This window comes from Dasypus novemcinctus, chromosome 15, assembly GCF_030445035.2.
Source record: "Dasypus novemcinctus isolate mDasNov1 chromosome 15, mDasNov1.1.hap2, whole genome shotgun sequence".
NCBI classification, from domain to species: Eukaryota; Metazoa; Chordata; class Mammalia; order Cingulata; family Dasypodidae; genus Dasypus; species Dasypus novemcinctus.
Genome location: NC_080687.1, coordinates 10,106,087 through 10,132,427, shown reverse-complemented (window position 1 = coordinate 10,132,427; position 26,341 = coordinate 10,106,087). Strand labels below are relative to the sequence as shown.

Below are 26,341 nucleotides of genomic sequence, written 5' to 3'. Positions count from 1 at the left end.
TTGTGTTTTTCATTTCCTTGTTTTTGTTTTTAGAAGGCACTGGGGATCAAACCTGGGACCTCATACATGGGAAGCAGGTGCTCAACCACTTGAGCTACACCTGCTCCCCAAGCATGTGACTTTTAAATTTCTGTGTAACATTCCATACTATGAAGATAAAAAGATTAACGTTTGGTCATCTTGGTGGTTTGTAATTTTTAAAATTAATTTAAATAACATATATATATCATTGAACATAAATATTTGGCTGCTCCTCTGGTTATTTTCTTAGGATAGGGTCTTAGAAGTAGAATTATTTGGTTAAAGAGAATAAACATCTTTAAATCTCTTGACATATTTTGATAAATTGCCATCCAGAGAGATTGTATTATTATTAGTTTAGATGATGAGAAAAATATATGCATGCATACATATATGTAGCTATATATTCTCATAAAAGTATGAAATGCTTCTTCCACCAATCAGTTTAGTTTCATTGGTCTATATGTCTATCTTTATTTCAGTAGCATGCCGTTTTTACCACTGTAACTAGGTAATATGATTTAAAGTTCTAAGTGAGAGTCTTCCAACTTTGCTCTTCCTTTTTAAGATGTTTTTAGCTAGCTATTCAGAGTCCCTTACCCTTCCAAATAAATTTGATAATTAGGATTTACATGTTTAAAAAAGGATTACATTGTTTAAAAAAGGCTGTCAAAATTTTTATTGGGGCTGCATATTTTCTTATCCATTCTACCAGTCTGTGTCTTTTGATTGAGGAGTTTAATCTATTGATGTTCAATGTTATTATTGTAAAGGCAGTTCTGACTGGACCCATTTTGACCTTTGGGTTTTGTCTGTCATATCTTATTTTCACCCCTCCTTACACTTTTAGTACTTTTACTGATATAATCTTCATTTGTAGACTCTCTTCCAAGCTTCTCCTGTCTTTTCTTTTCAGGCTGTATTTCAGTATCTTAAATATATCATACCACTGTCTTCTTGCCTCCATGGTTTCTTATGAAAAATCAGCATATAATGCTAATGGGCATCTTTTACATGTGATGAATCACTTTTGCTCCTCTCAAGATTCCCTCTTGGGAAGCGGACTTGGCCCAATGGATAGGGCATCCATCTACCACATGGGAGGTCTGCGGTTCAAACCCTGGGCCTCCTTGACCTGTGTGGAGCTGGCCCATGTGCAGTGCTGATGTGTGAAAGGAGTGCCGTGCCACGTTGGGGTGTCCTCCACATAGGGGAACCTCATGTGCAAGGAGTGCACCCCGTAAGGAGAGCCACCCAGTGCAAACGAAGGTGCAGCCTGCCCAAAAATGACACCACACACATGGAGAGCTGACACAAGATGACGTGACAAAAAGAAACACAGATTCCTGGTGCCGCTGATAAGGATAGAAGCAGTCACAGAAGAACACACAGCAAATGGACACAGAGAGCAGACAACTGGGAGGGGGAGGGGAGAGAAATAAAAAAAGATTCCCTCTTTATCTTTGGTGTTTGACATTCTGATTAGTATGTGTCTTGGAGTAGGTCTGTTTGGATTTATTTGGATGGGAGTACATTGTGCTTCTTGGACACGTATCTATTTCTTTCAATAGGGTTGGGAAATTTTCTACTGTTATTTCCTCAAATAGTTCTTCTGCCCCTTTTTCCTTCTCTTCTCTTTCTGGGAAACCCATGACATCATATTTGGACATATTTTGCCATCATTTACTTCCCTGAGACCCTTTTCAATTTTTTTCCATTCTTTATCTGTTCTTTTGTGTATTTGCTTTCAGAGGCCCTATCTTCAAGCTCTTTTATCCTTTCTTTTACCTCTTCAAATCTGCTGTTGATACCTCCAGTGTATTTTTAATGTATTTTTAATTTATTTTTTATTCCCCTGCCCCCCACGGCTTGCTTGCTGTCTGTTCTCTGTGTCCATTCACTGTGCATTATTCTGTGTGTCTGTATTTTTATTTTTATTTATACCGCCCCCCTTGCAGCTTGCTTGTTGTCTGCTCTTTGTGTCCATTAGCTGTGCATTCTTCTGTGTTTTTACTCGTCTCCCTTTTTGTTGCGTCACCTTGTTGAGTTGGCTCTCCTCAGTGCTGTGGGATGGGCAGCACTCTGCAGCACTTGTGGGCTGGCTCTCTGTGGCATGCAGGTGAGCCTGCCTTCACAAAGAGGCCCCAGGACACGAACCCAGGGCATCCCCTATGGTAGACAGGAGCCCAACTGATTGGGCCACAGCTGCTTCCCCCTCCAGTGTATTTTTAATTTCATTTATTGTGCCTTTCATTCCCAAAGGTTCTGCTATTTTTCTATGTATGCTTTCAGAGTCTTCTTTGTACTTACCCAGTGTCATCTTAATGTTCTTTTTTTTTTTTAAGATTTATTTATTTATTTCTCTCCACTTCCCCCCCACCCCCCCACCCCAGTTTTCTGTTCTCTGTGTCTATCCACTGCATATTCTTCTTTGTCTGCTTCTGTTGTTGTCAGCAGCATGGGAATCTGTGTTTCTTTTTGTTGCATCATCTTGTTGTGTAAGCTCTCCATGTGTGCGGTGCCATTCTTGGGCAGGCTGAACTTTCTTTCACGCTGGGCGGCTCTCCTTATGGGGCGCACTCCTTGCACGTGGGGCTCCCCTACGCGGGGACACCCCTGTGTGGCAGGGCACTCCTTTCACACATGAGCACTGCGCATGGGCCAGTTGCACACGGGTCAAGGAAGCCTGGGGTTTGAACCGCAGACCTCCCATGTGGTAGATGGACGCCCTAACCACTGGGCCAAGACTACTTCCCATGTTAATGTTCTTAATTTCTTTAGCCATATCATTGAATTTATTGAGGAGATTTGTTTGAAAATCTGTGATTAGTTATCTTAACTCCTTTATGTCATCTGATTTTGACTGGGCCATATCTTCCTGTTTCTTGGTTTAGATTATAATTTTTTGTTGGTGTATGGACATCTGATTTACTAGATTTATTTTTGGTGCATTTTCTCTCTTTAGTTAGGGATTGTATTTGATTGGCTTTGTGCTACAGCCCCTCTTTGATACTTGGTTCAACTTAATTGGAACTTTATAGTGGCTTGTGTTTAGCTAATCTGAACTTTTCAACTCATTTTCATCTGTTTTTTGCCCTTTTTCCTTCACCGGTTGTGGAGTAGTAGCTAAGGATGCATTTGGTACAATAAGCCTTGGAGGCTGAAGATACCCACATTTCTTCAGGAACTGATGATGTGTCCCCTGCTCTTGTTCCCTGCCTGGGGTAGGGATGGAGTCATAACCATATTCAGTAATCCAAGCCATGCAGGCCAAGAACACCTATACTTGCCTGGAGAGCCTGATGAGGCTCCATGCATCTTCCTCCCCTACCTGGAGTGAGGTTGGAGCTGCAGGTGTGGGCAACAGTCTTTTCCATGTGGTCCAAAAGTGACCACAGTTGCCCAGAGAGGCTGAGGGAGCACTGTCCCTCCTCCTGCCCTGTTACAGGTGGGGATAAAGCCAGAGATGTGTCCAACAGGCTAGTCCATGAAGGCTGAAAGTAACTGCAGTTGCCTGGAAAGGCTGATGCAGGTCCCCCCAGCTTCCTCCCTCCTGGAGGCAGAACTGGAGCCCAGATTAGGGCAGCAATCTGACATGGGTGGAAAGATACTGTTCCCTACCATCACTGTGATTTTCAATCCACCCCACTTCCCTCATGCTGGGGGAAGAGTTAAAGTGGAGCCTACTGGCCTCTTTCTGACTTGGACAGATTCAAACTTTAGTTGTTCTTAGGATTGGACTTTTGCCAGCCAAATTCACTAATCAGTAACTGAAGTCAGTGCCCAACCATCTCTTCCTCCCCTGTTTTTGGGAAACGAAAACTTCCAACTCTGGCCAGGGAATAGCTCCTGAGGTGTCTTGGGCTGTCAGCAGGGGATGAGCTCCAGCCTCTGTGGTGTGGTGTGCTTTTCTCATGAATCTTTTCACTGCAGATAGGCAGTTTCCTCCTTCCATCCTTCCAAGGATGTTGCAGGATGCTCTACTGGTCTCCTTGGATCCCCAACCAGGTGGTTTAGGTAGTTCTGGGTGATTACTAACTGCCCCATAGGACAAGTTGACTCTTGAAGCTCCTTACTTTGCTGTCATCTTGCCCCTTCTTCCCTAATATCATTTTAATAATAAAATTAACTGGACTTAAATATAAGTTTTTAGGGTATCTTGGATCTCTGTTAATTCATGAATTAAAATGTTACTCTTGCAACCATTCTTATTTTATTGGAATAGATCTTCCAATTATTTCTTTAATATAGCTTTGTGGAGGACTGGTTGCTCTGATGAGTGAGGGGAAATGCTGCTGCTTTGAAAGAAAATTTAAAAACAAACTAAAACTATAGTTTCCTGTTTTCATCCAATGTATGCCCTCCACCACCATGGATCTTTGAAACTCTGGAAATTTTTTACTGACATTTCTGAATCTCCTTTTGCTTCAATCTTACACTTCACTATTATTTTGTAGAATATATTCAAAATTGATGGACGAGGTAAACCATGATTTGGGGAAGAGTGTTGTGGAACCCTTTTTACCCAGGACTCACCTGCAGCTTCTCAGCTATGCTGGATCTGGAGCAGCTGGGTTACTTACTTCTAGAACCCAGTGGACACGGGGTCCTGTGCATTGCCATCCCAACCGGCATGGGTCACTGTTGCCTTGGGGACTGGTGGGGCCAAGTTTGCAGGGAGTGTTTCCTTAGCATTCCTTTGAATTTGCTCTCTGCACCATCAATTTCACTTGTTCTGATCTTTCATTCCTAAATGGCATATAGATATGCTGTAATACATCATTCCTTAAAAAGTAAAGCAGAAAACCCACCCTGTTTTTTTCTTCCATGCATTCTCAGTTCACCTCTACAGGAAGACTTTTTGGAAGAGTCATGTGTAGACATGGTCTTTGCCTTCTCATCACCATATTCTGTCCTGGTCCCACTCCAGTCAGGCTCCTCACAGTACCATTCTTGCCCACTTTACCAATAATGTCCAGCTGGCAAAGCCAGTGTCACTTCTGTTGTCATCTTATCCTCTTGGGAGCCTTTGACACAATAGCCTGCTCTCTCCTTGACTTCCTCTTGACTACACTTCTGGCTCCTGTTCAGTTTGGCCTCTGAATGTTAGAGTGGACCATGGCTCAGTTCTTTATTCTTCAATTCCATACAGTCTTACCCAGGTCATGGCTTTAAAGCCATGATATCTCCTTCGTTTAAATCCTTAGCCCAGCCTTTCCACTGAGCTTCCTTGGTTCATTTTTGACTTGATATTACCCTTAGATTTCTGATAGCTATCTCAAAACTAGTATTTCCAAAGCAGTATTCCTAATTCTTTGCCATGACATCTGTTCCTCCCCAGTTGTTCCCATTCTAGTAAGTGACAATACTATCTACTCTGTTGCCTAAGGCAACAGCCTCAGCACACCCTGTTGCCTCTACTTTCAGAATATGACCCCTCCTCTCTTTTTGCACTGCTAGAATCCAAGCCATTCTCTCTTATAATTGTTTCTATGATCTGGTCTTCATACTGCAATGATGATCTTTCTTTCTTTTTTTAGGCTTTATTTATTTATTTCTCCTTCCCCAATCATTGTTTGTGCTTACTGTCTGCTCTCTGTGTCCATTCCTTGCATGCTTGTCTTCTTTTTAGAAGGCACTGGGAACTGAACCCAGGCCCTCCCATGTAGAAGGAAGGTGCCCATTGGCTTGAGCCACCTCTGCTTCCCACTGGTGTTTCTCATTGTGTTTCCTCGTTGTGTCTCTTCGTTGCATCAGCAGCTTGCCAAGCCAGCCCATCGTGTCAGCTCGCTGTCTTGCTTGCCTTCTTTAGAAGGCACTGGGAACTTAACCTGGCATCTCCATGTGGTAGGCAGGCATCCAACTGCTTGAGCCACATTTTGAAAATATATAAAACCCCAACTCCTTCCACAACCAGCAGCACCTCTATTCTGATCCTTCCATTTCCACCTCACTTCTTTCTGCTTCTTGAACTAGCCAACCTTGCCTTGTTCACTGCTGTATCCACAAGACCTAAAAAGAGTGTGTGAACATTTTATTTGGAGTAATGAAAATGTTTTGGTAATGGATGGTAGCGCAACATTGCAAGCGTAATTAGCAGGACTGAAATATGTATCTGAATGTGATTAGAAGGTGAAATGTTAGATTGTATATATGTAACAGAATTAAAATAAATCCATGTAATTACACTATATTGTGACCCTAAATTAAACCTTGGACTGTAATTAATAATGCAGTTTTTAAAACGTACTTTCATCAACTCTAACGAATGTTCCATATCAACGCAAGTTGTTAATAATAGGATATTATATGGGAATTTTGTGTTATAGGCATGATTGTTCTGTAAGCCTTCAACTTCTCTAATAAAGGAAAAAAAGTGCTGGGCATCTGGTAGGAGCTCACAAAGCTTTTGAATGAATAGAAAAATGGTAGTGATTGGTAGGTATGCCCACAGAGTTAAAATTGCCATTGGAACTAATAAATTTCCTGTTACTACTTTTTGTTCCTCAAGAGACCTCATGTTACCTGGGTCAGTATTCAAGTGTGTCTAAGCTTTCTTTCTATAAAAGAAACTTTCCTGTGTTTTTAATTCCTGGGTCTTGGGTTAAAAAAAACCTGGCTGCTTAAGGCTCCACCCCTTGAAGCAATGGTTGGTCTGTAATGATTGTACTTTTCTTTTTTTTTTTTTTTAAAGATTTATTTATTTATTTAATTTCCACCCCCCCCTCCCCTGGTTGTCTGTTCTTGGTGTCTACCTGCTGCATCTTGTTTCTTTGTCTTGTTTCTTTGTCCGCTTCTGTTGTCGTCAGCGGCACTGGAAGTGTGGGCAGCGCCATTCCTGGGCAGGCTGCTCTTTCTTTTCACGCTGGGCGGCTTTCCTCACAGGCGCACTCCTTGCGCGTGGGGCTCCCCCACGCGGGGGACACCCCTGCGTGGCACGGCACTCCTTGCGTGCATCAGCGCTGCGCATGGCCAGCTCCACACGGGTCAAGGAGGCCCGGGGTTTGAACCGCGGACCTCCCATATGGTAGACGGACGCCCCAACCACTGGGCCAAAGTCCGTTTCCCTGATTGTACTTTTCTGAACAGAGCCATTTCATTCTCAAGCTCAAATTCACTACATCTTGGCAGCGTCTGAAGCTGTGCATATATATATCTGATCGTCCCATATGTTCTCTCCGTTTTGATGTGGCTCCTGTTTTAGAAACATGTGGTTTGTGTGCGATGCTCCCTTTAGCTGATGAGAAATCACCCTATGGCATATGTGTGTCACTATCCATTTTAGTAACATAGTCGGGGGAAAGTCTCTTGATTATAACCCACATCTTTGTAATGAGGTTCACATATATTTCTTCAGGCTGGTTGCCGTGGTACATTTTCTGTTTCTCATTCTTCTTGTCAATGTTATGTTTCCTTATAGTTTACAACACTTTTTCAAAAGCATCATTTTATTTAGAGCCTCATGAGGTAGACATTGGTTGGATCAAGTCATCCATGCAACAAACTGGGAAACTGCAACATGGCCGTTAATTACTTGTTCAGTTTTAGATGGTTGGTAACAGGTGCACCTAGATCTTGAGCTTTGGTGTTGGGCTACTGGGCATTTCCCTCTCTATCTACCTGTCTTAGATGTACAGTGGTTCCTATCTGACATTTTTAGTGGGTTATAAATATAGGTTATGAGAGCCCAGCATTTGGGAGCTCTCTGCATGCCAGATGTCTACAATTCAGAAATGTGTGCCTTGTGGTTGCATAATTAGACATTGCTTGATGATGGCATCTTTTACAAAGAGATTTCTAGTATGTAGAAAAAATGAAATGGTTATACTTCTGTCCTGGTTTGAATCTTTTGTGGATCCCAGAAAATTATATTCTTAAGCTCACCCATTCCTGTGCATGGAAGTCTAATGTGTGTGGAGCCTTTTGGTTAGATTGAATTAAGAAACCCTTTGATTGCACTAGACTCAGGTAAGGGACCTTGATTAGATTGCTTTTGACTGGACTATGTCAGTGAGGCATGACTCAGGTTGGGTCTCCAGCCTCTTGCTGGGTCTTACATGAACTGAGAACATACACAGAACGAGCACCACCATTTGACCCTGCCATGTGTAAGAGGACTCAAGGGTCATTAGCAGCTAAAGCAATGAAGCCCTCAAGAGGATGGGCCCATGGAGCAGCTCAAGGCTGAAGAGACCAGCCCTATGCCTGATTGCCTACTGCTGAGCTTGAGGTGAAAGTAGTGAGACAGGCAGACCTGCCATCTTGCCTAACTGTGTGGCAGGATGCCAGGATCATCAGAAGCCTTTCTCACCTTTGGTTTAGACATTTTATGGCCTCAGAACTGTAAACTTTTATCCCAAATTAATTCCCTTTATAAAAGCCAATCTATCTCTGGTATGTTTGCATAGGCAGCCTCTGGAAAACTAAGACAACTTCCCCTAGCACTGTTAGCAAAATAACAATAATGAAATAAAGTAATAATTAGTGCAAGAGCCTTTAATCATATGGTTATTTTTATGATGTCCTCCAATAAGTAAATTAAAGAGATGACCTCACCCTTTTTGTAGCAACATCAAAATAGCCAAAGATGATTACGTCTAGAAAATTCTGTGGCTGCCTGGAAGAGTGGGTTCTGGTTATCACAGCCTTTTATTTAAGAGATTTGCCATTCAGTTTACTTGTGCTGTCTTTGATTTAACTTTTTTTTTTCTTTTTTAGGAGGTACTGGGAATGGAACCCAGGACCTCATATGTGGGAGGCAGGTGCTCAACCATGGGGCTACATCTGCTCCCTTATTTTACCTTCTTAGAAAATTTTCTCCTGGTACTTTAATTGAATCTTAATTCAAGAATTGATTATCCTAATTTGAACAATTCTCAGGTTGGGAAGGTGTTTAATGCTTGGCATGCAAAACCTGGATCCATACCCTATGGAAATAATATCCATTCTAAAATACTTATGAAGTTTACAGATAATACAGTGTTTTGTGACTTGGGGTATAATTTTCCTCAGCGATCATCTTCCTCTGTATCCATATAAGATGAATTTATTGAGAACTGTAGTAAAACTTCCTCTACTTAGGAATGCCATGGTCTGGCAGTTACAGTGTTGCAATAACAATCCCGCGTATGGGACATCATTAACTACATCATGAGACTTCCTACAAGAAGTACTGTGTGTGGGAAACGGACTTGGCCCAGTGGTTAGGGCGTCCGTCTACCACATGGGAGGTCCGAGGTTCAAACCCCGGGCCTCCTTGACCCGTGTGGAGCTGGCCCATGCGCAGTGCTGATGCGCACAAGGAGTGCCGCGCCACCCAGGGGTGTCCCCCGCGTAGGGGAGCCCCACACGCAAGGAGTGCGCCCCATAAGGAGAGCCGCCCAGCGCGAAAGAAAGTGCAGCCTGCCCAGGAATGGCGCCGCACACAGCCCACGCTTCCCGTGCCGCTGACGACAACAGAAGCGGACAAAGAAACAAGACGCAGCAAAAAGACACAGAAAACAGACAACCGGGGGAGGGGAGGGGAATTAAATAAATAAAAATAAATCTTTAAAAAAAAAAAAAAAAAAAGAAGTACTGTGTGGATAATGTCCTTCAAATAAGTCAGGGCCACCTAAATTCCCTCTTGGGCCAGGGTCAGTGTTGGAACCACAAGAAGCATCATTGTTCACAAAGACGCGTATTTTGCAGACTAAATTTAACTTCTGCTTTCAACATGTGACATCCCTTGAGCTGATTCCTCTGTTAATGTCACTTGATCAACAAGCTCCTGCTTCTCATGTGGGGAGAGAGAAGGCATTTGCCCAGATCACCTAGTCATCAGTCAGAGTTTTAAAGTAACGAAGTATAATTATGGTTTATGGAACATGTTTTACCCCACATTTATCCCTGTAGTCTTGCCAGTAAGGAGAAAAAGGAAAACTCTGGTTGATTAAGAACCTCTTGTTCTAACTGCTGGATGACATGCTGGAGGGATTAAAGTGTCCCTTGTTGTCATTGTCGTCCTTCTCCTCGTGATCATGAGCCCCTGCCACGCTGTTGGGTGGCATTTGGATGCCCGTCGGCCAACCCACTCCTGTCCAGTTGGCTCACTGGGTTAGATAGTGGTGCAGACGGAGGCAGGTCTTGAGTTAGAGGCCTGTGGCCATTCTCATTTCCTGCTTTCCAAACCAACTGTTTCCCCCACATTTGCCTTTGCCATCCAGACGAGACCTGTGCCAAACCTCCATCATCACGAGAGCAAGGAGCCCCAGTGAATGTTCCGGAAATGGCGCCATCTGTGTCTATGAGGAGAGTATTTTTTTCAAAGACAGTATATATCGCCATGGTTCCTGTATGTCATGAACATCATACAAAACAACATGTATGAGCATGAAAATGTTGGAGGCATAGAAAGAACTATACTTCACCCTATGTCATCTATTTATTTTAATAACATTTCTTTTTTCCTGGTTATTTTAATAAGCAATGGCTTATTCAAACAATTAGAATATTGTAGTAAATAAAAATTCTTTCAAGCAGGGGTGGAGATTGGGGAGTTTGTAGTTGATGATAATGGAGCCTGATCCCAGGTGTGACATGGAAGGAGAGGGACATTCTGTTTTTCTTGTATGAGCAGGTGTCAGGGGTTGTCACTGAGGGACCCAAGGACAAAGTATGAGATGTTGAGACATCTTGACAATGCAAAGGCCTTTATGCTACTAACGACTGTGTCTGAGATGCTGAAAAGCCCCTAGTTTTTTAAATGTACAGCATCACTGCTAATATTGTAGTATAATATCTTCAAGGATCTTTTTGCAGCATATTTATTTATATAAGGTATCTACAATGGTGACGAGTGTTTTTTCAGTGAACACTCCATCTTAAACATCTTTCTCTACAAAAAAAAGTACCCAAAATTTAATTTTTAATGTTTGCTTATTTTTCCATTATTTGGATGAGCTAAAATATATTTTTGGGTAGTAAATGTGGCTCAAGCACCTGCTTCCCACATGGGATGTCCTGGGTTTGGTCCCTGGTGCCTCTTAAAAACAAAAAAACTCCAAAACAACAACAAGCAAACAAATGAAAAACCACCTCAGGGGAGCCTATGTGGCTCAGTGGTTGAGTGCTGGGTTCCCACATACAAGGTCCCAGGTTCAATCCCCGCCTCTAGTACCTCAAAAAGAAAACAAAATGAAACAAACAAATAAACTATATATATATATATAAAACTGTGGGGCTGGAGTCAAAGTTCAAATGAGGTTCACATACCATATGCTTCAGTATTTATAAGTGAATATAACAAGCTTAAATATGTTCTATTCACTTACCTTGACAAATATGCCGTTGTAGTGACAAAATTAAAGAAATATATGTGTTAAGTTACAATCTTTATGTGGGTGAATGACAGAAAATATCAAATTATTTTGCATTATTATTACATGTATAATAATGGACCAATGATATTATTAAATCTTGATTAAAATATGACATTGCTGGGATTTTCTCTTACCTGTTCAAACTGTGGACTTGGTGAGGATACTTATCTTGCTCATTTTTAGTGCCTTGATGAGTAACTGAATCTTCACTAGATAAAGAATTTGTAATGTCCTGTTTATGAATTGTATGTAGGTTATACTCCCCAGAAGCCTGTTTACTCTCAGTTTTAAGACTTGAAGAAATTTAAGCAGATTACATCTTTGAAGATTTATTATTTTTTAAAAACTTCTTTCAGTCTAAGGCTACTTTTGCGTTTTTCGTTTCTAAAAGAATCAATTTGTAGTCAATTTCAATAATCTAAAGGATTAAAAAGAAAATTATTTTATTCACAGTATACAGAAGATAAATATGTTTTCATCAGAAAATGTAAATAAAACTAAACTACAATGTAAACTATAATCCATGCAGTGCAGCAGTGCTCTAAAATGTATCACCAAATGTGATTAATGTGCCACAATGATGAAAGAGGTTGTTGATGTGGGAGGAGTGGGGGGTGAGGGTGGGGTATGTGGGACCGTCTTAGATTTTTTAATGTAACATTTTTTGTGATGTATGTATCTCTAAAAAAAAAAAGACAATTAAAAATAAATGTAAACAATATGAAATGTCAAATTTTCAGGAAATTATTTTCTAACTTATTCAAAATTTTGCAGTAAAATTAAAAGGCATAATACAAATTTTAATTTGGGATAGATTAAATATATGAACAAAACTCCTATTTTCAATTTAATATATTAAACTTTAATTAACATAGTAAATATTTTATAAAAATACATATTCTTTACAATTCTAGAATTCACTGTCCATCTAAATGTCAATGTAAAAAATTCAGTATTACATTTCCTGCCTGTCAGGTCTAGATCTTTATATATACAAGTTTAAGTATAATATGATACATTTAATATTTGCAAAATGTTCCTCAACCACTAATGAAATTGTTGTGAATACTGGAATAATTTGTGAGTATTTCTAGAACAAGAGTCAGCAATCTATGATTCCTGAACCAAATCCAGCCTGCCACTTGTTTTTTTAATATTTTTGTTTTTTAATATATTTTAACAGTTGTAGGTTTACAGAAAAATCATGCAGAAAATACATGAGTAGAGCGTTCCCATCTACCACCTCCAACACAGACACACAATTTTCCTTATTAATATTTTGCATTAGTGTGGTACCTTGTTACAATGGATGAAACACTAGGCACAATTAGACTATTTACTGCAGTCCACAGTTTACATTAGGGGTCACTCTTTGTGTTGTACAGTTCTGTGGTTTGTTTGTTTTTTTAAAAGTATTCTGGTAACAGGTAAACAACCTAAAATTTCCCATTTTAATCACTTTTTACAATTCAGTGGTAATTATGTTCACAAGATTGTGGTACCATTGCCACCGTCCATTACCAAGACTTTTCCATTTCAAGCAGAAATTTTGTGCCCTGCCACCTGGTTTTTCAAATAAAGATTTATGGGCACACAGCCACAAGTGTTCATTTGTGTGTTGCCTCTGGCTACTTTTGTAACAGAGACTGTGTGTTCCACAAAGGCTAAAATATTTTCTAGATGCCCTTTCCAGAAAAAGTTTGCCCATCTGTGCCTTAGAACGCGAAAAGAAGCAAGCAAATGGACGCTTGACCTTACTGGGAAACAGTACTCTTTATGCAAGAGAAAGGAGCATCCGAGCTCTCTGAGAGGAAGGATTTGAACCCTGGTTTGGCTTCTCTCTCCCTCCACGCTCCTGCAGCTGAGACGCCCCTGCATGGAGCCGGTGCCCCTCCCCCAGGGAGCTCAGCACCCTTGACCTTCCCAGCACTCCCTGGCCGGGATGGCAGAGTCATGCGCCGGCTGCTGTGCAGGTGGGAGTCCTTGGGACCTGGACCGTGCTAGTGGCCAGACAAGATGTTATAGGTCACCCTGTCCTGGCGCTGAGAGCAGGATCCAGAGCCACGGAGCACCCATGTGGGATTTTGTCCTGTGGATTTGTGGTCGCAAGGCCAGCTAACATGAATGGACTTAGGAGCAGCACTCGACAAGCAGCACTCGACATTTAGCTATTAAATCACCTGTTTAATCCGCACATTGCCCACAGTGTAGTATTATACACCCCCACTACAGCACCCACCTGAAAAAGAATGCCGGCAAGTAGAGATGGATACTGCATTTGGGATTTTAAAATGTTACGGGACAACTGCAACACTTTAATCATTTGAAAACATTTTAAAGATATTTGAATTTAGAGTGTTTTTTTTTAATTATAGGAATACTGTCTCATTATCAATAGTGCTTTTTCCTTAATATTGGTGAGTTGAGACCAGATTTATGGTTTAAGGCCATGGAAACACAATGAAATAAGCTGTTTCATGAAGAAAAGCAAACCATGATTTTAGCATGGATCTCCACGCAGTTTCTCAAGTAGGCCAGAGACCTAGAAAACATCCAAAGACCTTCCCAGGCTTTCATTAAAAAACAAAACAAAACTGAGTACCTGTTCTTTTAAGCTGAAAAAGAATAGAGAATTGAAATTAGTACTTGAGAGAAGTAGTAAATGCGTTGGGACGTTGGCGATTAGAGCTATGTAAAGATTAAATGGGCTACAATGTGAAATATAGAAATAGGCTTCCCTGGTGTTTTGCATTCTGTGATAGAGATGGACCTTGCATTTATTGCTGTTCCCACTAATAATGGTAGCCCCTCACAGCTTCCCAGTGCTTCCTATTTTCCACAGAACTTTCACATCCTGAGCTGGTTCTTCATTGAAGCATATGAGAAGGTGCTGACAAAGTAACAGCTTGTCCAAGTCAGAAGCTTCCATTTGGCAGAATGGATGCACATTCAGGCATTCTTATCCCGTTTATCACGTTCCTCCTGCTGATACCCAAGCGCCCTTTGCATGTAAGGTAATGGAGGACAGTTGTGTGCTGCACCCAAATGGCCATGCTAGACAATTCACAGGAAGGCTGATACCAGGTGTTAATGGCCAAGGACGAAACCCAGCCTTTGAATTATGTCTTTAGAGTTAATGAGACCTTCCAAATTTTGCAAGCTAGAGGGGATGATTTGTGGAGGTTGTTAAAAGCATAAAAACCCATGCTCATTCAGTCTGTCCATACAGATTGACTTTTGAGGAGCAATTAATACTTGCTTAGATCAAACAGATTTTGAATAATGCTCAGCATCTTAGATCTGCACAAAAAAAGCTGACTTTGGGGGGTTGAGGACAATGCTGAGGTCCGTCCCAAAGTGAGGCTGTCGTTGGCAGGTGGTGATGTGTAGGGAGACACCGGCCCAAAAATGAACAGCTTCTCCACCGAGGTGACCCCCTCCTTCTTCCAGGACACTCGCCCATAGAAAAATAGCCAGAATTATTAATCTAGGAAGTAATTGGTTCCCGCAAAGTCCTTCTACATTATGTTAGCAGGTGGTCTTGCGAGGAGTCAGCTGAAATCCTGCCTGTTCAGCACCAGCCAGCGTTTCACCCACAGAAGCTTTGGGATGAGCATATGCATTTGGGAATAGAGAATTTTAACATTCAGGAATCCCAGGTCTTAGTTTTTCAGAGGGTTCAATTGTAAATAATTCTGAAAGCATCACTGCTTAGGTTAGTTTTGCCTTCTAGCCTATGGTGCAATAAAACCTTAATAGTAAAGTCAAAGTCTCTGGTTGATGTCCCCAAATTCTGATAGCTGCAGGGTGGTAGAGAATGACTTTCCTATCCTCTGAAGTTCCCTTGCTCGCTTTTGGAAGAAATGTGTACCTTGAAGAGGCTATTTGTTTTAGTTTGCTAAAAGCTGCTGCAAGCAATATACCAGAGATGGCTCAGCTTTTATCATGGGAATTTATTAAGTTAGAAGCTCACAGTTCTGTGGCTGTGAAAATGTCCAGATCAAGGCGTCATCAGAGATGCCGTCTCACGTGTTGGCGATCCTGGACTCCTGCCATGTGACAAGGCACAGTGGAGGCTTTCTGGTCTGGGTTTCTACTCCAGGCTTCCTTTTTTCCTGAGCTCAGCTGTGGGCAATCAAGCATATGGCTCATCTCTCCCCTTTCCTTAGGCCTCTCTTGCAGGCCCTTGGGGCCTCTTTCATGCCTCTCTGCTCTGCTGATTCCAGCCTCTGGCCTCTGGGACCTCTCTCTCAGCCTCTCAGGGGTTCTCTGTGTCTGTTGCCTTTTTCTGTGTGTCTCCTGCTTTCAGTCCTTTGTTTATAAAGGCCTCAGCAAGAGGACCAAGACTCACCCTGGGTCATGCCTCTCTGAAGCACTCTAATCATAGGCCCCCCAACTGAATCTAATCCAGTCAAAGGGTCCTATGCCCACAGGAATGGATCAGCTTCAAGGACATGATCTTTTCTAGGATCCCAAAATGCTTCAGACTGTCACACTATTCTTTTAAAATTCTTTAAAATTCTAATTGGTGATTTTTTTCAAACATGTAAAAATAAAGAAAACTCCTTGTACTCACATCCACATTGACAAGAAAACTGATTTTTTTTGCATTTGCTGATGAGTTTTAAAAAAGAAAATGTTTCAGATACAGCTATAGCTTCAAATCCCTATCTTTGTCCCTTTCCTGTGTTCCTCTCCTCAAGAAAACTGTTGCTTAGAAGGTATGAATTGTTTCTTTATACTTTTGCTATATATTAATATATATGTATGCAAAGAGATGCATAGTTCTGCTTTGTACATATGAAGAGTACATGAACTCTGCCTATGTAATTTGCTCTTTTAGATAAAAGGTAACATTACTTTCAAGATTTATCAGAAGAGATACCAGAATTTAGTTTATTCACTTAAACTGTTCTATGATCTGAACATGATCTGAATATGAAATTTTGGTTTTCCTGTTTGCTGTTAATGGACACTGAGGTTGTTTTCAATTTTTCACTCTTACCAAAAATAATGCAACCAAATTTTTAATAGGTAGTTAGCTATATGGACTTGAGAAGTATCTTTTAGGCCAGTGTTTGCAAAGCCATTAATAGGGCATGGAATCAATTTAATGGGCTGCAACCAACATAAACTATAACAATAAAGATTAATTATAAATTAAGTGTTATATAAATAACAATATCAAAATTCACTGCACATTGTAAGTTAAGTTTTGTTTTGTTAAACCTTTCTTTAGTTAGCTGCGTATGTCCTGGAAGGTAAAACGCTTTTCTTACTGGGGGTCATGGTCAAGAGGTTGAAGGCCACCCCCTGGCATATGTGCTAGATGGGAGTCCAGTTGTTGGTTCATGGGGTACATGCATCGTCAACTTTATGAAATATTGCCCCATTGCCTTTGAAAGGCACTGAGTCCTATTTGCAGAGTTTGTTCTTGTTTTACTACATTCTAGCCCTGACTTGGTGATCAGATAGACATTCAGGTTTTTGCCACAAGGATTTCCCATTGAAATTTTAGTTTGCTTTTCCTAGTCACTAGTGAAGCTGAGGACGTGTCAGTTCTAAGTGTTGGCAATGAATGGGGAGAAGGTTTACCTTTTTATTTTAGCATAGTATCAGAGAGTTACGAGAAAAGCAGGCAAAGGAGGTCTCAGGTAGTGGCTTGGGGTCCTAATTGATTTAATAGGAAAGAAGGAAGGTGAGAAATATCTGGTGTTCTGATACTTGATGTTAGTTAGGACTTCCGCCTCAGAAAGGGACTAGAATTGACGAGCTCTCAGTCGCCTGCCATGTGATGGGAATGGTCTGGGTGCAACCAGCAGTGGTTAGCTGCAGAGGCTAAACAGGTAGATGCCCTGCATCCCAGTGTTTACATAAATGAGTGAGGGGGGCTGCAGGAAGCATGCTTGCAGGATTACATGCAGGGCTGTTCCTCGCTTCTCCTAAGAAGCACTCCTAAGTGCTGCCCTCTTAGTCTGTCTCTGATTTTCCCATTCCTGGTATCTATGAGAATACCAGAACAAAAAGGCGGGGAGTGCCCGTGTGGGCAGGGGCGGGCAGCGGTGGGAGTGGGACGCTCTGCAGAGGGTGAGGGCTGTCAGAAGGGGCAGCTGCGGCTCCTCTCTTGGGGTAAAAAAACCCTCTTGATTTTGTTTTTAAAATACTCACCCAAGTTTTATAAACAAAATTCCAGCCAAACAAACCACATCTGAATTTAGCCTGTGGACCACTGATGTGTAATTTCTGTGGTAAGTGAACAGAAGTGTGAAATGGGTCAAATCTTAAAAATCATGAGCACTGAGTTTGATTGCGTGTGTCCTAATTTGTCACTTCACTTGTTTCCTTCTAGGTGTATAAACGGATGTTGAAGGGGCTGTGAAATAATGAGTTACATATTGTTTAATTTATTTTTGTTCCTGAGCACCTCATACTTACTGTATAGGTAGATTTATTCTGAATGTTTGCTGACTCTATGGATAAATGAATGATGAAAACATTCAGCTCCTATATTCCTTTAGAGTCACAAATCTTAAAGTTAGAAAGTACGGTTACTGTTTGTCAGTTTTGCATCATTTTCTTAGGGCTGATATTAAAAGGATATTTCTGCTGCACAAGAATCTCCACATGTCACATCCTGACAATTTTACTGCTCACCAAAATGCCACATGCTAATTCATGATTTAGAAGGAAAGCTCAGCACATTAATAGATTAGTCAGTAGAATGAATAATAAATGACAAAGCTACAAATCCAAAGAAAATATGCATAGCTATTGGAAAATAATCTAACGAGGATTGGCCCATCTGGAGCCTCTGCTTCCCTAGGGGAAATTAGAGGATTTAGTGATAATCCTTCAGTCATAAAAGAAGAAAATGAAGTTCCATATGGGGCATTTGATCAAGCCCAGGAAATTGCAGTGCCGAGGAAATTCTAGAACAATTAACACTTTTCTGCACTTAACTCAGTAGGCAGCCCGCTTGGACTGATGGCAGCAGGATGTTATTGAAAATGTTAGTGGTGAATGGGTTGGAGTTTTAGCCACATCCTTTCTAACTCTGGCAGTCAGGGCCATCAGTGTATGAAATTTATGTGCCTTGATTCTAAAGACAAATTCAGAGCTATTCTTTTTTTTTTTAAAGATTTATTTATTTATTTAATTTCCCCCCCTCCCCCGGTTGTCTGTTTTCTGTGTCTTTTTGCTGCGTCTTGTTTCTTTGTCCGCTTCTGTTGTCGTCAGCGGCACGGGAAGTGTGGGCGGCGCCATTCCTGGGCAGGCTGCTCTTTCTTTTCACGCTGGGTGGCTTTCCTCACGGGTGCATTCCTTGCGCGTGGGGCTCCCCCACGCGGGGGACACCCTTGCGTGGCACGGCACTCCTTGCGCGCATCAGCACTGCGCATGGGCCAGCTCCACACGGGTCAAGGAGGCCCGGGGCTTGAACCGCGGACCTCCCATATGGTAGATGGACGCCCTAACCACTGGGCCAAAGTCCGTTTCCCGCAGAGCTATTCTTAGTTCTTCTTCCTACTCAGTCTCCAAATCGCCCACCTAAACTTCCTCCTTGCCAGTCTCCAACCACTCCCACCCTTTACTTGCTTCACCCCTGCTCTTAGCTCACAGAGGCTTGTGTGGATACTTGCCATGGCCTGGCAGTCTGTTTAGGTCTCTACTGATTTCTCCTCTGACACCCTGCAGTGGGTGTCAGGCAACCTCCGTAGCAGGCGTGTCCAGTCCAGAGGTCAAGTCTCCTTTCCATGCTCCATCACCACTATCCCTTCTAGCTTCTGGCCTTTACCACAGTAGGAAGATTCCTCTTCAGAAGACCGTGGCGGTGGCTTGGCCAACCAGTCTCCCTTTGTTTGCATGACTGCCAGTGACAAACATTGCACACTGGGTTGGCTGAAACAACATGCATTTATTGTCTCATGGTTTTGGAGGGTAGAAGTCCAAAACCAAGGTGTCAGCAAGACCATGCTTCCTCCCCGAAGCCTCTGGCATTCTCGTGCTGCCTGAGTGCAAGCCTGGCGGTGCCTCGCTTGTGGCTCTCTCTCTGCCCCATGTGATGTTTCCATCTCCTCCCGTATCTTCCTAAGGTTTCTGCCTTCTCTTTATGAGGCCTCTGGTCATACACACTAAGGCCAGTCCTAACTCAGATGGACCACACCTAAAAAGAACATCTTCTCAAGGTCCTGTCTATAGCAGGTCCACACCCACAGGAACGCAGACTAAGATGAAGAGCACGCCTTTCATTGGGGTACTTAATCCAACTTACCTCAATCCACATGTCCTTTCTGGACCTTCACTCTCCTTCTTGATGTCATAAAAACAACAATATCTATTAGGTGCCTTCTATACACCAGACACGGCTCTAAGGGTCCAGAGTGTATGCGCTTCATTAATCTTGACCATAGCCCAATGGAGAAAGTATTGTTAACCCTTTTTTTTCAAAGAGAAAATGGAGGCATAGTAATGTCTTGATTTTGCTTGTCTTTTTGAAACTCAGCTTCTTGTTTGCTGACTTCGTTTCTGTTTGTCTCAATAAACATCTCAGTGCCTATGGTATTTCAGTGATAAAGATGAGCAGTGCAGGATTTCTTCCCTCCAGGAGCTTACAGTGTGTGTGTGGGGGGGGAGTTACATAATGATTTTGCTGTGACATGGTACAAGGGAGGACTGAGTAGCCACAGGCAGCTCTGGAGCCTGGTTGTCACCTCTGAGGTTCAGAGATGTCTTCCTGGGGAAGGTGGTGGTAAAACTGTTTTGAAGGCTCAGTGAAGAGTTGGTGAAGTAAGATGGGAGGGCGTCGAGGCAGAGGGTACAGCATGAGTACAGGCAGAGAGGTAGGAAGCAGCCTGACGGATGAAGGCCACAAACAGTTTCCTGATACTAAATTTTAAAGTGTTGGAAGGGGCATGGTAGGAGGCCTCATATAATGAGCTTGGCCCTCATTGAGTATGAAGAGTTTCAAACTGGAGACAGAGATGGACAGGAGACCATCCTGCATTTGGAGAACAACCCTGGGGGGAGATAAGAGTCAAGGGGATTGATGAAGCTATTGTGATAGTCCTGGTGAGGGAAGATGAAGCACACAGTAAAGCTCACGGAGGTAGAATCAGAGCTGACAGGAGTGTGGGTGTGAGAAACATTTAGACATCAAAATCAGCAGGACTTTTTTTTGTAACAGCAAAATTTGGAAATATTAAAAATGGCCATTGAGGGAATATTAAATTTTATTGAATATACAATGGCATATGATCAGCTACTAAAAAGAATAAGATGGCTCATATGGAGTGACATGGGTGAAATTTGCAAGGAGCAAAATAACTTTTATGTCATGTTAATCATTAATATAAAAGAAGCCTATTTATAGGCTAACTGGACGGATATATGGGTTGCCTCTGCAGAAGACAGTTAGGTGGTTATAGGAAGGGATGGAGGAGAGGGACTTCGATTTCATGGTGTATCCTTTCACCTTTTGAATTTTGTGCCTTGGGCAGGTACTGCCTGTACTGGACTGAACATTATCTCCCCAGAGTTCATGTCCACCTGGAGCCTCAGAATATGCCCTTATTGGAAAGAAGTTCTTTGTGGATGTCATTACTTAAGATGAGGTCGTACTAACCCACCATGATGGGCATCCTTATGAGAAGAGGGGAATCTGGAAACAATGAGAAGATGGCAACGTGAAGCCATTGTGATAGGGGTTGGAGTGATGCTTCCTCAAGTCAAGGAACACCCGGGGCTACCAGCCATCGCAAGAGGCAGGGCAGGGTCTCCCTAGAACCTTCAGTGGGAGCCTGGCCTGGGACACCTTGTGACACCTTGCTTCCAGGTTCCTGACCTCCAGAACAGAGCAAGAATAAATTCCTGTTGCTTCAAGCCATCCAATTTGTGGTGCTTTGCTGTGACAGCCCTAGGAAGCTAATGCATGACCTATTCTTTTAAAAATCTCTGCTTTTGAATTGGATATGACCAATGAGGTCCCCAGGCGTGCAGGTGAGGAAGTGGGCGGAGTTGAGGGAGAAGGGGAGAGGAGATACTGTCAATTATTTATATTTTTTTCTCACAGTAGGTTTAAGAAATTATGATCCCTAAATCTCATTACTGCATCTCTTTTATTTAAAATTACCTCAAGTATTGTTTAACGATAAGTCAACCTAATTGGTCCTTATTTAGGCCAGTATTAAGCAAGTAGGAATTTTAGCTTAGTGAGCTTCCTGCTTTAGCAGGGTAGAAGTCAGCCCCACAATTGGTCTCAACTGCCCGTAAGGGACCCACAGCCCATCAGCTCAGTCTCAGATGCCCTTGGCTGCCTGCCCCCTCCCTCTCGCCCCTCCTTCCCAAGGCTTTGACTTTGCTGCCATAGGAGCTCTTAGCCAGCCTGTGAGTTTGGAAGTGGAGTTGGGTAGAAGCTGTGATGGGTTGACCTGGGAGGGAGGCGATGCTGGCCAGCTGCTACAGAGGTCCTGGGCTCAAAATATCTTCCTGCAGGTGGCTTGGATACTTTTATTTTAATTTTTTATGCTTCCAGAATTCTATAAATTATATAATCCTTTCGGGTAATAGTCAACTTTACAAGATGCAAGTGGATTATAACTGATGAGACATCCTTACATCAGTAGGGATTACTTCCATGGCAGTGAGGTTGGATGGGTTGGACCAGCTCATCTCGAGGACTCTGGGAATCAGCTTCCTTCACTGGCTTTAGGAGGTTCAGGAGATTGGGCCAGTTTGGGAGAAATGGACAGACTTGGGTGGGAGAGCTGTGATCAGAGGTGAGAACTATGCCAGGGTGGAGTGTGGAGACAGGGAGTTAAAAAGAGGGGTCAGGAGAAGCAAAGAAACTATGGGTTTGTAACAGTTTATTCCAGTACTATCCTCTTCCTAGGAGAAGAAAGGAAACTCTCCTTAATGACCTAGAACATAAGCAGTTGTTATAGTTAACAGCTAATGAGTTAATTTAACTTGGGGGTATGACCCTGGAAATCTAAACATCATCTATTATCTTTTTTTAATGGAAAATTGTTTCTTAGTTTCTAACAACAAAAAAAACTTTTTGGAATATAACCTATTTGGTAAGTTGGAAACTCCCTTTTCTTGCTTCCTATTTAGCAGTTACTTGACAGAATGACTTTTATGAGTAGCAGATTTATAGACTATTAGCAACTTCACATATTCATCAATCATCAGTGTCATTTTGCTATATTGTCAGGTAGAGATTATGGAATGCAAGTCTTCATTACAATCAAAAGACTAAATAAATGCCTTTTATTTCCCTTTTGTGGGAGCAGGCAGAGAAAAACATAACTTTAAAAAATCAGTACTGGGCTAATTCAGTTTTTGAATTGGAGGAGTTTAGGGTTATTTTTTTTAAATTCAGACCTTATACATTCAGAAAGTCATCATCTTTGACCACTTAATGGTTTTGTTGTAGAATTTGAGAGAGGTTCAATTATTTGCATATAGAAAGGCCAGGACTCAGGAATGATTTTGAGAAGAAAAAATGGTTTATTGACAGCCGGCCGGACTCGGGAGCTTTCTGTTTCAATCCCAAGCCCCGAACAAGACTTTTGAGTTCCTTTTATACAGAGAGGAAGGGCCAAATGGTCCTTTTGTTTCAGTTCTCAATAGGCTTGAATTAGCATATATCTTCCACATCCTAGGTAAGCTTTTAGCGTGGACTTCATACATTCTAGATAAGCTTTTAGCACATTTGGTTTACATTTCCCCAGAATATTTAAAGTTTATAGAGTTTGCATTGCTGAACTGTTTCCCCGAGACTGGAGTCATTGCCATGGTTACCAAGGGCAGGACTGCAGCCTCTCACCATCCCACACCCACAAGTCAGGACAGACAGCTTAGGTTAAGGTTATCTCCAAAGAGGCAAAGAGCCTCCCACCCAGAGCCCACATCAGTTTCAGTTAAAAAATAAACATTTATGAAGACTGCCTCTTTCAGCATCACACGTTAATGCCACTTGGAATACATTGCTGTCTCTTTCCCAGCCCACCACACCTGTATAGCCAAGCAGCAATGGTCATGAGGATATAAAAATGGCTTCCAAATAACAACACTGCACAAAGTGGTGACATTGCTCCATGAAATAGAATTTCTCTTCCAAATTAATGAGCTTTTATTTTCCCTATGACATTTCTCTTGCACGTGTGCTCATTTTTCTATAATCATTTTTATTGTACTTGACATTCATTAGAACATAGTGAGAATTTAGAAGTTAAATGAAACAGGCAACTGTCTAGCTACCATTTGGTGAAAAATTTCTTCTTAATTGAAAGCTCTTCTTTCATTAGCAGGGCTTTTCTGGTTCCACAAAACAATTCAGGTAAGGATGAAGGATTCTGAACCCTTAACCTTCACATAATTAGACCCATTTTTGATAAGTGAACAGAATAGAATATCTAAGGAAGCAGTTTCAGGAATGCAAGCTCTTGACTGTTGGCTTAAACACCAAAAAAAAAAAAAAAAAGCTGGATATCATGTGCAGGAAGAAAAATGTGTGTCGGCCGCATCACTTATACATTCGTTTCCTCCTTAAAATGTAGAAACTGCTTACCTCGGCTCATGTGAATTCTGACAACATGCTTGCTCTCAGAACAGGAGTGGCTTTCTCATATGGGAACATATCAGAAAGAGTCATCAATATCAATCTATCGAAGATGACTATGCTGGGAAAGTTGTGATTCTAGTTTGTTTTGCACGTCGCATGAAATTACTTAAAACAGTCTCCCTCGGCTGCAAGAAAGCAGCATTTGCTCTGGAGGCCCCTGTTAACAGGCTTCCTGGCCAGGTCCTGAATTTCTTCTCTCCTCTTCACTCACCACGTGGGCTCTGGTCACCTGTCCATGTCTCTGCCAGGGACATCATCCAAGTCCCCTGGTCTTTGATAACCAAGATCAAGGGAGGACCATTGCTGGAGGGCTACAGTTATGAGAAGGAATACAGGCAATCTGTGGGTCAAAGACTGACCCCTGGCCGACAGCCAGCCAGGAAACAGGGGCCTCAGTGCTGCAACCACAGGAAACTCAATCTGGCAACCACCTGAAGAATTTTGGAGGCAGTTGCTTTTCTAGAACCTTCAGCGAGCAACTCAGCCCTGCCTACACCTTGATTTCCTCCTGAGGAAGCTGAAGCCTAAGAACCAGTCCAGGCCCCCTGAATTTCTGACCCATAGAGACTGCAAGATAATAAATTTGTGTTGTTTAAAGTTGCAAAGTTTGTGCTAATTTGTTATAGCAGCTATAGAAAACTAATACATTCCTCTTTTGCATCCAAACATACCTAAATTTAGTTTAACATCTTAAGAAATCTCAAAAAAATGTTGTGTTCATCACTTCACAGATGAGCCATGATGCTTGAAATTAGTTTCATGCTAACAGTGCACAAATTGAAACAATATTAAGATAACATTAAAATATTAAGTAGCAGCTTTTATGTTGTCATTTAAAATGATTCCACTTCTCAAGAAACATTGTTCCCTCAAAAGCAGTGAATGCGAAGTCCAGGAGAGATCTGGGGGGCCACTCTGTGTCTTTTGTGATGGCATATGTTGATTTAAAGTACGCCATCAGAAGGAACTTTCTCATGATTAGCCAGATTCAAAGTCTTTTGAGAACTATATAATGAATTTGGAAATAGAAATCACTTTCCAGATATTTGAGGACTTTTGAGCATGTTTAGCATTTGAGAGGTAAATTTATTGATTTTATGAATATTGAAGATAAATTGATTACAATCAAGCATCCTTCAAAGACGTGAATGTAATTTCCATGCAATTAAACTCAGCAATTCTTTTTCCCGGAACTTGCCCCCATTTTCTTTCCTTTTTAAATTTTAATTATTAATATTTTTTGAATAGGTAATAATACATTTACACTGTTCAAGAAAAAAATTTTAAATGCTATTAGAATTTTTACCTGGAGAAGCCTTATAGTCACACCTGTCCCCATCTACCCCTTCTCAATAGACAGCCATGTTAGTTTCCTAGGAATTCTCCTGGTGCTTCTTTCTGCATATGCAGCAAATGAAATATATATTGTTTCCCTTTCCCCCTTCTTACACAAAAGGTAGATGACTTAGTTTGCCACCGGGCTGCCAAGGCCAAGTACCAGAAATGTTGGCCTTTGTAATGGGGATTTTATTTAGGGTAAAAGCTTACAGTCCCGAGGCTGTGAAATGTCCAAATCAAGGCACCATCAGAGGTGCTTTCTCACCTAAGTCAGCTACTGGTGATCCTGGGCTCCTGCCACGTGGTAAAGCAAGAGGGTGGCTGATGTCTGCCGAGGTCCCCGCCTTCCCTCCACAATCTGCTGTCACCCGGAGGTCAGCGGTGGGCCACCAGGCCAGGCCAGCCTTGTCTCTCAGTCTCCACTGCTCTTCTTTCTCCCCAAGCCCAGCCGTGGACAATCAGGCAATGGCCTATCTCGTCAGCCTTGAGCTGCTCCGTGGACCCAGCCTCTTGGGGGCTTCAAGCTTAAGCCTTGGCTCCTAGAGATCCTGGAGTCCACTCTCACATGGCAGGGTCAAAATGGTAGAGCTTTCTTCTCCTGTCTCTCTCTCTCTGCCTCTGTTTATATTAGACCCAGCAAAAGGGAGGAGACTCAATCTGAGTCATGCCTCACCGATGTAGTCCATTTGAAAGGGTCTCACACCCACAGGAATGGATTAATTAAAAAGCATAATCTTTTTTTTGGGGGGAGGAGTCATAAAAGAACTTCGCATTGCACAGTGGCATACCATACATACTGCTGTTCCTCCTTTTCCTCATCTGAGTATATGCTAGCACTCCTTCCATGTTAGAACCTAGAGAGAGTTTCCTTTTAGAGCAGCATAGCTGTGTTTTTTTTGGTTGTGGTGGGGGTGGGTGGGAGGTAGATAAACCATAGTTTCTGTAACCAGCTTTCTATGCATGGCTATTTGGATTTTTTCCTATTTTTCTTTTATAAGCA

The 26,341-nt window shown here is 42.0% G+C and overlaps 1 protein-coding gene across 2 annotated transcripts in view; it reads left to right on the top strand.

The window, feature by feature from the left end:
• MTUS2 (microtubule associated scaffold protein 2) overlaps positions 1 to 26,341 on the top strand; it is a 560,413-nt gene that overhangs the window by 121,992 nt on the left and 412,080 nt on the right. The window lies entirely within an intron of this gene.